Source organism: Zingiber officinale, chromosome 10A (genome assembly GCF_018446385.1).
Source record: "Zingiber officinale cultivar Zhangliang chromosome 10A, Zo_v1.1, whole genome shotgun sequence".
In the NCBI taxonomy this organism is placed as follows: domain Eukaryota; kingdom Viridiplantae; phylum Streptophyta; class Magnoliopsida; order Zingiberales; family Zingiberaceae; genus Zingiber; species Zingiber officinale.
Genome location: NC_056004.1, coordinates 71002787 through 71016001, shown reverse-complemented (window position 1 = coordinate 71016001; position 13215 = coordinate 71002787). Strand labels below are relative to the sequence as shown.

General features: G+C 40.6%; 1 non-coding gene across 1 annotated transcript; it reads left to right on the top strand.

Moving 5' to 3' along the window:
* Nucleotides 1-243: 243 nt before the first annotated feature.
* Nucleotides 244-349, top strand: LOC122028310. Its single transcript, XR_006124717.1, has one exon. It is a non-coding gene; the product is annotated as a small nucleolar RNA R71 (small nucleolar RNA).
* The last annotated feature ends 12866 nt before the right edge of the window (nt 350-13215 follow it).

Genomic DNA, 13215 nt, shown 5'->3' with positions numbered 1-13215 from the left:
AGGCCGTTTTCGTTTTCTATTTATTTTTGCTACCTCCGCTACTCTAAAAATTCTGTAAAAATATCCTAAAATTCCAGAAAAATCATAGAATATTTATAAAATAGTTTTGAGAATTTTCGGGCGTTACAATATGCTTCATCCACACTCTTGTTTATAAAAAAACCACCAGCTGATGAATCCAATAAATATTTATCTGAGAAAGAAATTCCCCTATAAAATATGTGCAAAGTCAGTCATTTTTCCAAACCATAATGAGGGCACTGTCTCTGTAGACTCTTGAATCTATCTCATGCTTCAAATAATGATTCTCCATCTGTCTGAACAAAATTTGTAATGCAATTCCTCATATACATTGTTCTGCTTGGAGAGAAAAATGATTCAAAAATTTCTGCTCCAATTGTTTCCAACTTATAATGCTTTAAGGACGGAGAGAATATAACCAAGTCCTTGCTTTATCCTTAATACTGAAAGGAAATGTCATCAATTGAACTGCATTCGCATTCCTTCACAGTTCACCATATCACAAAGCTCTAGAAATGTCTCAAGGTGCAAATAAGGGCTTTTTGATACTTCTCCTCCAAATTTGTGACCTTATATCATAGAAATTTTTTGGAAACTTGATAGTTCCCTCAAGTTGGAAACTTTTTGCTTCGATATAAGGTTGCACAATCGGAGATAAAAATCTTATGGAAATAGGTGCAGAAAATTCTCTCATAGGCCTTCTTGACATGTTAGTGCTCATGGATATCTAAAAAAAATTATAAGAAGAAAAAGAAAAATGAAGAATTAAAGACAGGAAATAAAATGTTGTAAGAAAAACAAGAAAGGAAATGCAGAATTTAAATTGCAAGAAAGAAAGTGCATAATGGAAACAAGAAAGGAAAGGCAAAGGAAAAAGAAAAATGCTTAGAGTAACTCATATGCTAATCAACTAATGTTAATCAAAAATAGTCCCTGGCAACGGCGCCAAAAACTTGTTACATCACCACAAGTGCACGGCTATGTCGTCAGTAATATAAAAGATTATCGATCCCACAGGGACTGTTGAATAAGCACTAGTTAACTTCGCACGAAAAATTATCTAGACAAACGTAAGATTGGTTGGAAAAGATAGGCTAAAGAAAAGAGAGAATGTAAAGAGTAGAGAAAGACGGAGAGTTGGATTTGGGGATGGATAGATACTAGGATTTCGATTTCTTTGTGATGCTAGTTAATGCCCCTATGCATTGTTCATCTCCCTAACTCCATGCTTACACTCATGCAGGAGTTCTAACTAGAGTCCGGTACAATCCCGCGAAGATTGCACTGAAGAGTTTACCCAAATTCTATGTCATTAAGTAGAAGAGATAATTTAGGAATTCCGATTAAAGGGAACATCTTTCTATCGCAAGGGCCCACGGTTCACGTTCCTAAATTACTCAGATCACTTCCTAACGATAGATTAATGCAATTAAGTAGAAGAGGTAATTTAGGAAGTCGATTATAGGGAACATCCTTCTCACACAAGGGCCCACGGTCTATGTTCCTAGATTATACAAGTCACTTCCTAACATTAATTTGGGAGAAGCCTCTAAACTCTAATTAATTTTCCTGACAAGAATTTATCCCCATTTCAAGGAACTACCGTAGAAAGTAAGGGATAACTTCTGTCACAAGGTCCCATGATCTTACATTCCATGGCTCTTCCTCTACATGGTGATATAACCCTACATCTACATGGATTTACCTCACACACATTTCATCAAATGCATACAAGGTAGAAGACACATAGATGATTACATAAACACTTCATTGCATAGGAAAATATCCAAATACATAGTTCATACATTCACAATCACATCACAACAACTTCCTACATCCTAGATCTAGAGATCTACTACTCCATAGCAAAGGATTTACAAATAAGACACAAGAAATTAAGCATTCCACACTCCAACACAAGAAATAGAGAAAAGAGGAATGCTTATCTATGTGCCGCCAGTCTTCTTACTTGCAACCCTTGCTCCCAAGGGGGAGAACCCTTCTCTAAGGAATGGGGGTGAGTCCCAAGCCAAAGATCCTTGAAAAGGGGACAAACCCCCTTTTATAGAGCTGGGCACGGGCATCACACGGCCCATGACACGACTGTGTTATCCACACGGGCTCATACATCTTGCTTTCAGCCAAGGTGACACGACCGTGTAGCTTACACGATCGTGTTATACTTTGTTTCTGGATGGATTCACATGGTCATGTGGCTCACACAGCCTGACATTACTTGGTCTCCGGAAATCTTGCACGGTCGTGTGACTCACACGGCCTGCCTCTGCTTGCTCTCTGAAAGTGCCACACGGCCGTGTGGATCTCGTACACCCCTTACATGGCCCTTGTCATGGCTCTGCATGGCTATGTTTCATTGCAATGTCTTTTAGACCACCAAGTTGGGGTTTTCTCTAGTTGAAGTCTTAGTAAAGTTGTTGTAACGACCCGGCCCCTCGGCCCCTTGGGCGGCCCAACTGGTAGCCCATTTGGCGGCCCCTTGACGGTCCCTTGGGCGACCCAACTGGCGACCCCTTATGTCATCGACCGACGACCCTCGGCCGTGTCGTTACTCACTAGGTCTTCCCACCCTTGGCTAGTGGATTTTTGCCTTCCCCAGGATTCGAACTCTAGACCTCCAGGCTAAGTACTAGAGTTTTAGGGGGAGTTTTTACTCCTAAAAGACTTAAGTGATATGGGATTATCACTAAGTTAATTGTTGACTCTAGTGTCAAGGGGGTAATTAAGGGTTTCAATGAAAGGTATGGGACTTTCATTAGGAAGAAACTCTTGACCTTGATTTACTCCTTTTGATGTGTATCAAAAAGGGGGAGAGAATGTCTAGAGAATATTCAAGGAAGAACATTGGAGTTAGTGGGAGAGTTTGTTGATCACAACAAATGAAGTTGTGAACAACGATAACTTACTCTTCAAGGGGAGAGTTTGTTGATGTGTGCCAATAGGGGGAGAATGAAGGGTTTAAGTTAGGCCTTCATTATCTAAGAAGGAGGTTGCCTTCTTAGATGTAAGGTTGTAACTTATGTTTCATTACCTAGTGGCATGAAGAAAGTTGAGGCTATTGGATTAGCCTAACTTAAAGGTATTGTCAAACATCAAAAAGGGAGAGATTGTTGGTGCAATTTCCAGTAGGTCAAGGCGTAAACCTTGGTCATGGTTTCGATGTTTGACAATACAGAAAGACATGTAGACATGGACAATGCAGGTGCAGTTGTCCATGCGGAGAGATACTGATCAGGGTCTGATCAGGTTGGATGAAGAAGAGTCAAGTAGGTCAAGGTTGACTGGATACTTGACTGGGAAGTCCTAACTGGGATGTTAGGTAGTTCGGAAAGTCCTGGTGAGTGAAACCAGGAAGTTCGAAAAGTCCTGGTGAGTGAAGCCAGGCAGTTCGAAAAGTCCTGGTGAGTGAAGCCAGGCAGTCAGGAAATCCTGGTGAGTGAAGCCAGGTGTAAATCCTAGTGAGTGAAGCTAGGTGAAAGTGAAAGTCCTGGTGAGTGAAGCCAGGCAGTTGGAGAAAGTCCTGGTGAGTGAAGCTAGGCAGTTGGGAAAGACCTGGTGAGTGAAGCCAGGCAGGGGAAAGACCTAGTGAGTGAAGCTAGGCAGTTTGGAAGTCCTGGTGAGTGAAGCCAAGCAAGGGAAATCCAGATGGGTCAAGGTTGACCAGACATCTGGTGAAAAGTCCAAGCAGGGAGCTTGGCACGGGAAAAGTCCAAGTATGGAGACTTGGCACGGAGAAGACCAAGTTGGAGACTTGGCACGGAAAGTCGGAGAGGGCTCGGTAGCTCGTTCTCCTGACTTAGGTCGAGAGGGCTCGTAGCTCGTTCTCTGGACCACGAGATCCGAGAGGGCTCGGTAGCTCGTTCTCCTGACTAGGTCAGAGAGGCTCGGTAGCTCGTTCTCAAGACCATTTAGGGTTTAGGGTTGGAGTTTGGATCGATCCGTGACCGATCCAATGATACACCGAGTATCGATTGTCCGTGACCGATCGATAACAAATAAGGGTTCTCAGTAAGTCATCGATCGGTCCCGAGACCGATCAGGAGTCGATCGGTCTCCACGATCGATCGAGACGCAGCCACCTCTCTTGCAGAGAGGGGATCATCCGGACCGATCAGGTCGCCCGGATCGGTCACCGTGACCGATCGAGGGACCGATGAAGCCTGATCGGTCCAGAACTATCCGTTGGCTCACAATGGCTAGTCTTCTGTCTTCTGTTCTTCGCAGGTGCAGTGCAGGTTGAGTGCAGGTTATAAAAGGAGTTTAAGGGCTTGTCTCTACGTCTTCCTTCTTCTTCTTCTCTGTTTCTTCTTGCTGCTGCAAGTTCTTCTGCGAGCTTTGCTGAGCTCTTCGTTCCTGAAGCTTTTTGTGAGCTTTCACTCGGCTAGGACCAACTGATCAGTTGCTGTTGCTGTTGTGGTTGGATCCGAGAAGCTGCTGCTTCATCCAGTCGAAGAGAAGGCAAGTAAGCGAAGGTGTTTCATACATTTGTATTGTATTTTGCTTCTTGCTGCTTTCTACTCCTGTATTGCTTTTGCAAAACATTGTGGCGAGGTTTCTCCACCCATAAGGAGTTTATATTAGCCATTTTCCGGGGTCTCATCCACCGACGGATTGATCGGATTCGTCCACCTTACGGACACGCCGAGGAGTAGGAGTTTCATCTCCGAACCTCGTTACATCCATCGGGTTTGAGGTTTGCTATTCTCCACTTTCGTTTCTATTCATTTTATTTCCACTGCGCTAACTTGATTTGTAGAAAGAAACGAGCAATTTGGGGCGGCTATTCACACCCCCCCTCTCTAGCCGCGATCATCGATCCTAACACCTACCTCTTATCAGGAAGCTGTGATGAGACCAGATTCTGAGAAATGGCTAGAGGTCATTAGATCCGAATTGGAATCCATGTACACCAACCAAGTATGGACTTTGGTTGATCCACCTGAAGGGGTCAAACCCATTGGGTGTAAGTAGGTCTTTAAAAGAAAGACTGACATGGATGGACTAATATATAAGGGTCATCTAGTAGCTAAAGGTTTCAAACAAATTCATGGTATTGACTATGATGAAACCTTTTCTCCAGTAGCGATGTTTAAGTCCATTCGGATTATGCTTGCTATTGCAGCATACCATGATTTTGAGATCTGGCAGATGGACGTCAAACCTGCGTTTCTGAATGGAAACCTGCTCGAGGATGTGTACATGACACAACCTGAGGGTTTTGTAGATCCACAGCATACTGGCAGAGTATACAAGCTGCATAAGTCCATTTATGGACTAAAGCTGTAATACCCACTAAGCTTGTAAGATAAATATATGAATGTGAGATTTTGCCTTAGAAAATAATAGGAAGTGAGTTGAACCAAAAAGGAAATAAAAGGAAATAAAAATAGGGAGAGGTCAAGGATTGAACCTTGAACCTCTTATATTATATTTCATAGAATTAATGGGTAATAACCAGTTGGGATAGGAATAATATGTTGATAGCAAAGGAGGGAAACTTATGATAAAAATGAGAGTAAAAGCTAGCCAAAAGGAAACAAGAAAAAAACAAGAGAAAGGCAACTTGCCTTCCTCCCTTCCTCTCCCTCTTCCTCTTTGATTTTGCCGAAAACTTAAAGAGGAATTAAGGGGATTCATTCCCCCTTATTTCACCATGAATGATGAGGAAAAATAAATAAATAAAAAAAAAAGGCTAAGGGAGAAGGAAAGCAAAAACTAAGTTTGCTACTTCTTCCCCCTTAACATAAAAGGGAGCAAGTAAAGAGAAAACTATTTTTCTCTCATTTTCTCTCCTTCATCCTCTCCCTCACCGAGAACACCACAGTCCCCTCTCCTCCATCTTTGGCCCCAAAGCCAAGTTTTTCCCTAAGAAAGCCTAAGATACAAGGAGGACTTAGCAAAGGAATCAAGGGAAAGGAACTAGAAGAAGAGACTACTTCTTCTTCACCATACCTTAGATCCACAAGCGAAAAGGATGTAAGCTTCCCCTCACCTATGGTACAAGGCGTTTTAAGTGTTTTTCAGATTTTATGAAGATTTTAAAACCTAGAAACAAGTTTGAGAAAATTCGGCCAAGAAGGGCTTTCAAAAATCTAATGATGTTTAAACTAGTCTTCACTACATGATAGATTTTTCTATGCTATGTAGAGGGGTTCTTCTTCATGATTTTATACCTATATGATGCTTGATCAGAGGAGTACTGAACCCTAGAATTTCGGCCAAAAATATTCTTAAGAGGCTAGGGAAATTATTGTTTTACCCAACTAGTACAAGGTTCTCCCTATGAAATATTAAGGATCATGTATTAGTTTTCTTCCTTAGAAGATATTTGAAACTAAAAGAAAACCCACTCATATGATTCAGTCAAGAAAGGGTTTAGGGTTAGGAAGACCTTTAAATTTAAATAACCATGCTCATGTGATAGAATACAAAGATCTTAAAGGATTTGTATGCTTGAATATTGCTAGAATTTCATGAACTCCTTCTTAGGGTTTTTCGGCCATGATAAGATGGATAGCTTAGAAAAGCTTAAACAAAATTTTAATATGCTCAAGACCTCTGTGCTGTTTAGATATGAAAGTTGTTCAATGCCCTCATGCTTAATTAGGGTGTAGAAAAATTAGTTGCATGACATATAACATGTATGACCTCAAGGGGTCCTAGCTTATTCATGAACCAATTTGTATATATGTTTCTTAGTAACTTTTGCCATGAAACTTACTTAGGTTTTTCATGCTTTAGGCCACTTAAGAACCTAGCTAAAGAATGGTAGGTTTCGGCCATGAGAAAAAAATAAAAGAAAAAGAGAAAAAGAAACCTAGAAAGCCTAAGACACAATTCATATGTATACTCATTATGCTTGTCTTTACATATGCTATGAAACTCGTATGACTTCATATGTTTTTATGTTATTTGAAGCAAGTTTAAACACTGATGAGTTTCGGCCAAGTAGGGTTTAAATGACCTAGAGGCCTTAGAATTTAAACCAAAGGTGTTAAAATGCTTCTTATGAAAATATGATAACATATTGCTTGTGTCACATGCTTGTATAATTTTTCCATGACCTAGATGGATCATTGTAAGTCTCGGCCATGAAGGTTTAGATGCCCTAGGGACCCTAGGACTTAAATTAAATATGCTCATGTCACTCTACATGAAATATAATAAGTAGAAAGCCAAGGTTCAATTGCTATATGTTGTTTTATGACCTAAAATGATGCTAGGGTATGTTTCGGCCATAACTATTGTATGATGCCTTGTATGAATTTATACATAAGGTTAGTCCAAGTTCACATGCTTGTATGCTTGTTGTAGCCCTAATGAGAACTTGTTAAATTTCGGCCATGACATATGTTAAGGGCTTAAAGAACTTAGGAACTAATTCAAATGTGTCAAATGTGTTTACCTTGTTCCTTGTAAAAAGGTTATAAATATGATTTAAAGTTGTCCATGCTTTTATGTCATATGGAACCTTGTTTCACACCTTAAGGTTTCGGCCACATGAAATTAGGGACTTGAAGAACTTAGAAACTAAGTTAATCATGTTTATAATGCTTCCTATGAAAATGTTGTGATGATAATTTAGGTGCCACATGCTTGGAGGTTGTGTTTAACCTAAATTAAGCTCTAAAGGGGTTTCGGCCACAAGGGTTTAGGAAGCTTAGAACCAAGATGAATATGATACCATGTTTCCTATGATAGGATAATCACAAGATACACCCTTATGCTTAATATGTATGCTTGTGATTTATTACTTATGATATAATATACATGCTTTTATGATATGATATGCTTTGTGCTAAAAATATGCATGCTTATGTTATGATATGTGGTTAAGTTATGCATGCTTTAATGCTATGTTTAGTGCTTAAAATATGCATGCTTTCATGATATGCTATGTGGTTAAATCATGCATGCTTGATGATATGCTTTATGCTTAAGATATGCATGTTTTATGATCTATGCCTAAGTGATGCATATTGTTATGACATGATGTATGCCTAAGTGATGCATGCCTTTATGATGTGATGTATGCCTAAGTGATGCATACCTTTATGACATGATGTATGCCTAAGTGATGCATACCTTATGATATGATGTATGCCTAAGTGATGCATACTTTTATGACATGATGTATGCCTAAGTGATGCATACTTTTATGACATGATGTATGCCTAAGTGATGTATACCTTTATGATATGATGTGTGCCTAAGTGATGCATGCTTTTATGATACATGATATGTATGACATGTACTTTACTTTATGTGTGAGTGGCTTGTACCAAGGGTGGGCTCCATAAGCGCCCCGGGGACTAAGGACCTCGTTAGGGATGGGCTCCTAAGTGCCCCTAGGACTAAGGGCCTAGTATGTTTGCCTCGTAGAGTTCAAGATTTGCTACCTTGGACCTACGAGGTTGTGCGCAATATGTAAGTGGTACATAGCCGGGATTCCCCTTATGTTGAGATTACTTTCAAGTATATATATGTAAAAGAAAATGGTTTTAAAGATCATGAGACATACACATGTTTTTCAGATACTTGTTTTCCAAAATCATATTGCATACACCTTATGATTATGCTATGTTTCATGCTATGCTCTTGATTATGATATGCCATGATAAGGTATGATTATGTTATGTTCATGCTATACCTTATAGACATGTTTCGGCCATGGATATGTAGATGCTTGATATATAGATTTCGGCCATGGATATGATGATGCCTTGATGTACATGTTCGGCTATAATTATGATGCTTTGATATACATGTTTCGGCCATGCTTTGATATACCATGATACTTGGTTGTTATGCCATGTCTAGCTATGTTTTATGCAATGCACTAGGTATATGTTACGGCCATGATGATGTTTGATATGCCATGACTAGTTGTGATTATATTATGATGCATGATATGCTTGAATAGAATGCTAGGTTATGCCATGATTAGTTGAGATTATGACTTGTTGATACATTCTTGATTATGTGCTGATTTTTGGTTTTAGTGAGTAGGAAAGGAACTTACTAAGCCATGAGTGCTCATAGCTTACTTTCCTTGTACCACAGATAAAGGAAAAAGCTGGATGAGTTAAAGGAGCAGCAGGAGGGGCAACGAAGATGTGTGTGGCGGTGGCTAGGCAACTAATTAAGAACCTGCTTTAAAACCTTTAAGAACTATGCTTTGGTTTTGTGAAATGTAATACACTATTGGTGACTTGATGTTAAGTTTTTATTGATTTTGTTATCATGTTATGAAACCATGTTAGTGTAGTTCAGTTTGAAATAAGTTAAGAAAAATAATTTTTAAGTCTTCCGCTGTAATACGTACGTAGAGTATCGTAGCCCCGTCCCTTAGGGTTAGCAGGGAGGGCGGGCGTTACAGGTTGGTATCAGAGCCAGGTTTATTGCCAGCTCACTACACACACATCAAGCCTCCTACCTGCCGCTCCAAGTAAGAATGTTTATGTTAGATTTATTTGTTATATGTTTATGTTTGATTTTCTTGTCATATGCTTATGCTTTATTTTCTTTACTACATTGCTTATGCTTTATTTCCTTATGTTACATTGTTTGTCATTATATTCCTTATTTTTCCTTATGTTGTTTATGCTTTAGTTCATGTTTTACTTGCTTATGTTTGATGCTTTATTCTATGCTTTTAGTTATAAATTAGATTAGGATTACATATTGGTAGGTTAGGAATAATACCATAACAAATAAATAGAAACAAACCAGTACGTTAGATGGGCTAAAATCGATAACCACTTACACTAGTCTATTTCTTTTAGATAAACATGGTTAGGACACACAATGCCCGAACCGGAGGGACAGTGACTCCACCAGATCTGACGCAGGTAGTCGCAGACCTCCAGCATCAGATCGCAGAACAACAACAGCTGATCACTACCTTAATGGGTCAGCAAGGCAACCTAGTTACCCCACTGGTGAATCCACTACCTGTTGTACCTACAGCCGCACCAGTGCCCCCGGTAGCCCCTACTCCGATGGTCCGACAAGAGGCCTATCTACTTCAGTGGCAAAGGCTTAAGCCGGAAGCATTCTCGGGAAACTGTGAACCATGGGATGCGCAAGCCTGGCTCAAAACCGTGGAGAACATAATGGAACTATTGGATTGGCCTGAACACGAGAAGGTCAAATGCGCGTCGTTCTGTCTTACCGGAGATGCCCGGATGTGGTGGGACAGAGTAAAGGCGAAAAGGCAAATAAACCAAATGCAGTGGACAGATTTTGAGACAGAGTTCTTAGAGGAATTTTTCCATATGCAAGTGACCAACAAGCACTATGACGAGTTCACTGAGTTCCGGCAAGGTGATCTGTCAGTCAATGAAGCCGTCAAGAGGTTCAACCGCTTAGCTCGATTGTGCCCAGAACTGGTCCGTACTGAAAAAGAAAGGGTCCGGTTGATGTTAAAAATGCTCCGACCCGAGATAGCTCTGAACGTAGCCGGCGGAGTTAATAGACCGCAGACTGCAGAGGAGCTGGTCAGCAGCGCCCTGATTACCGAGCACTATCAGGAAGCAATGAATAAGGGCAAGAACCAAGCACTGACCGGAGGACAAAAATCGCACAGTACCAGAACTGACTGGAAAGGAAACTCAAGTGGAAAGAGGAAACAGTGGAATAAAACAAAAGGTGGTCCAGCCAATAAGCAGACTAAGTACCCTCAGTGTGCCACATGTGGGAAGATGCATTCTGGAGTATGTCTTCTGAGCACCAAAAAGTGCTACAACTGCGGAGGGGAAGGTCATTTGGCGAGAAATTGCCCTACTCAGTCTCAAGCACCACCTTCGCAGAACTTCCAGAACAGGAGTGCCCCTGCACAGCTTCACCAGATGCAAGCTGCCATAGAAGGGACTTCAATCAGCCAAGGAAGATTGGAGGCCCCTCCCACTATGACCAATGCCAGAGTCTACTCTCTTACCAAGGAAGACGTGGCGAATGCTTCTACTGTTGTCACAGGTCAGCTACTTATTTACAATCAATATGCTGTAGTATTATTTGATACCGGGGCAACACACTCGTTCATCTCAACGCCTTTTATGAAGAAGCTAGATATACCACTTCGAACTCTAGAGGACACGTTCTTAACAACCTTACCATCCGGGGAGATTATGCCATCGGACTATATGCTGCAAGCAGTACTTATTCGGATCGCAACCAGAGAACTCTACTGCAATCTGATAGTACTTGATATGCAGGATTATGACATAATTTTGGGCATGGATTTCCTTAGTAAGTACGGCGCATCAATCGAGTACCGCAAAAGAAAAGTGATTTTCCGACCCGAAAATGAACCAGAGTTTGAATTTCACGGAGAATCAAAAGGAACAGAGAAGTTATTGTCATCTATTAAAGCACAAAAGATGTTAGATAAAGGATGTATGGGGTTTCTAGCACAAGTGGTTGATACCAATCAAATCAAAGATCCAAAGTTAGAAGATGTCAGAGTAGTATGCAACTATCCAAAAGTATTTCCAGATGAACTACCAGGGTTGGCCCCTAACAGAGAGATAGAATTCGGAATCGAATTGATTCCTGGTACTCAGCCGATTTCAAAAGCACCTTATCGTATGGCTCCGGCTGAATTAAATGAACTTCAGGAACAGTTATCCGAATTACTCGACAAGGGACTTATTCATCCTAGTCACTCTCCATGGGGAGCTCCAGTGCTATTCGTAAAGAAGAAGGATGGGTCTATACGAATGTGTATAGACTACCGAGCGCTGAATAATGTGACGATCAAGAATCGGTACCCACTTCCACGGATCGATGATCTGTTCGATCAACTGAAGGGTACGACCGTTTTCTCAAAAATAGATCTACGATCCGGTTATCATCAAGTAAAGGTGAAACCAGATGATATACCGAAAACAGCATTTCGAACTCGGTATGGACATTATGAGTTCATAGTTATGCCTTTCGGAGTAACCAACGCTCCTGCAGTATTTATGGACCTGATGAATCGAGTATTTACGGCATATCTTGATAAATTTGTAATTGTCTTCATTGATGATATACTTATCTACTCAAGAACCCCAGAAGAACATGCTGAACACCTGAATACTGTACTACAGATCCTTCAAGAAAAACAACTATATGCAAAATTCTCCAAATGCGAGTTTTGGCTTGACCGGGTAATATTTCTAGGTCATGTCATCTCCAAAGATGGAGTTATGGTGGATCCAAGTAAAATCGAAGCTATAAATAACTGGAACCGACCAAAGAATGACAGCGAAGTCAGGAGTTTTCTCGGACTAGCAGGTTATTACAGGAAATTCGTAGAGAATTTCTCCAAAATCGCAGCCCCTATGACAACCCTCACCAAGAAAAATACCAAGTATGAATGGACAGAAGCTTGCAAGAAGAGTTTCGCGGAATTAAAAAGGAGACTGACCAGTGCTCCGATTCTTACTCTTCCGGAAACCAACAAAGGCTTCGATATGTACAGCGATGCTTCCATCACAGGACTTGGAGCTGTACTCATGCAAGATGGCAAAGTCATTGCCTACGCTTCAAGACAACTTAACAAGCATGAGAAGAATTATCCCATTCATGACTTAGAACTAGCAGCCGTGGTCTTCGCTCTCAAAATATGGAGACATTATTTATATGGAGCTCAGTGTAAGATTTATACCGACCATCAGAGTCTGAAATATTTCTTCATGCAAAAAGACCTGAATATGAGGAAACGTCGATGGCTCGAATTAGTTAAAGATTATGACTGCGAGACTCTTTATCATCCCGGAAAGGCGAACAAAGTGGCCGATGCACTCAGCCGAAAGTTCAGTGCCACCTGATGCAACTATTTTAAAGTTCGAGGATGAACTTTTTATGAGGTACGGGGTACTGTAATACCCACTAAGCTTGTAAGATAAATATATGAATGTGGGATTTTGCCTTAGAAAATAATAGGAAGTGAGTTGAACCAAAAAGGAAATAAAAATAGGGAGAGGTCAAGGATTGAACCTTGAACCTCTTATATTATATTTCATAGAATTAATGGGTAATAACCAGTTGGGATAGGAATAATATGTTGATAGAAAAGGAGGGAAAATTATGATAAAAATGAGAGTATAAGCTAGCCAAAAGGAAACAAGAAAAAAACAAGAGAAAGGCAACTTGCCTTCCTCCCTTCCTCTCCCTCTTCCTCTTTGATTT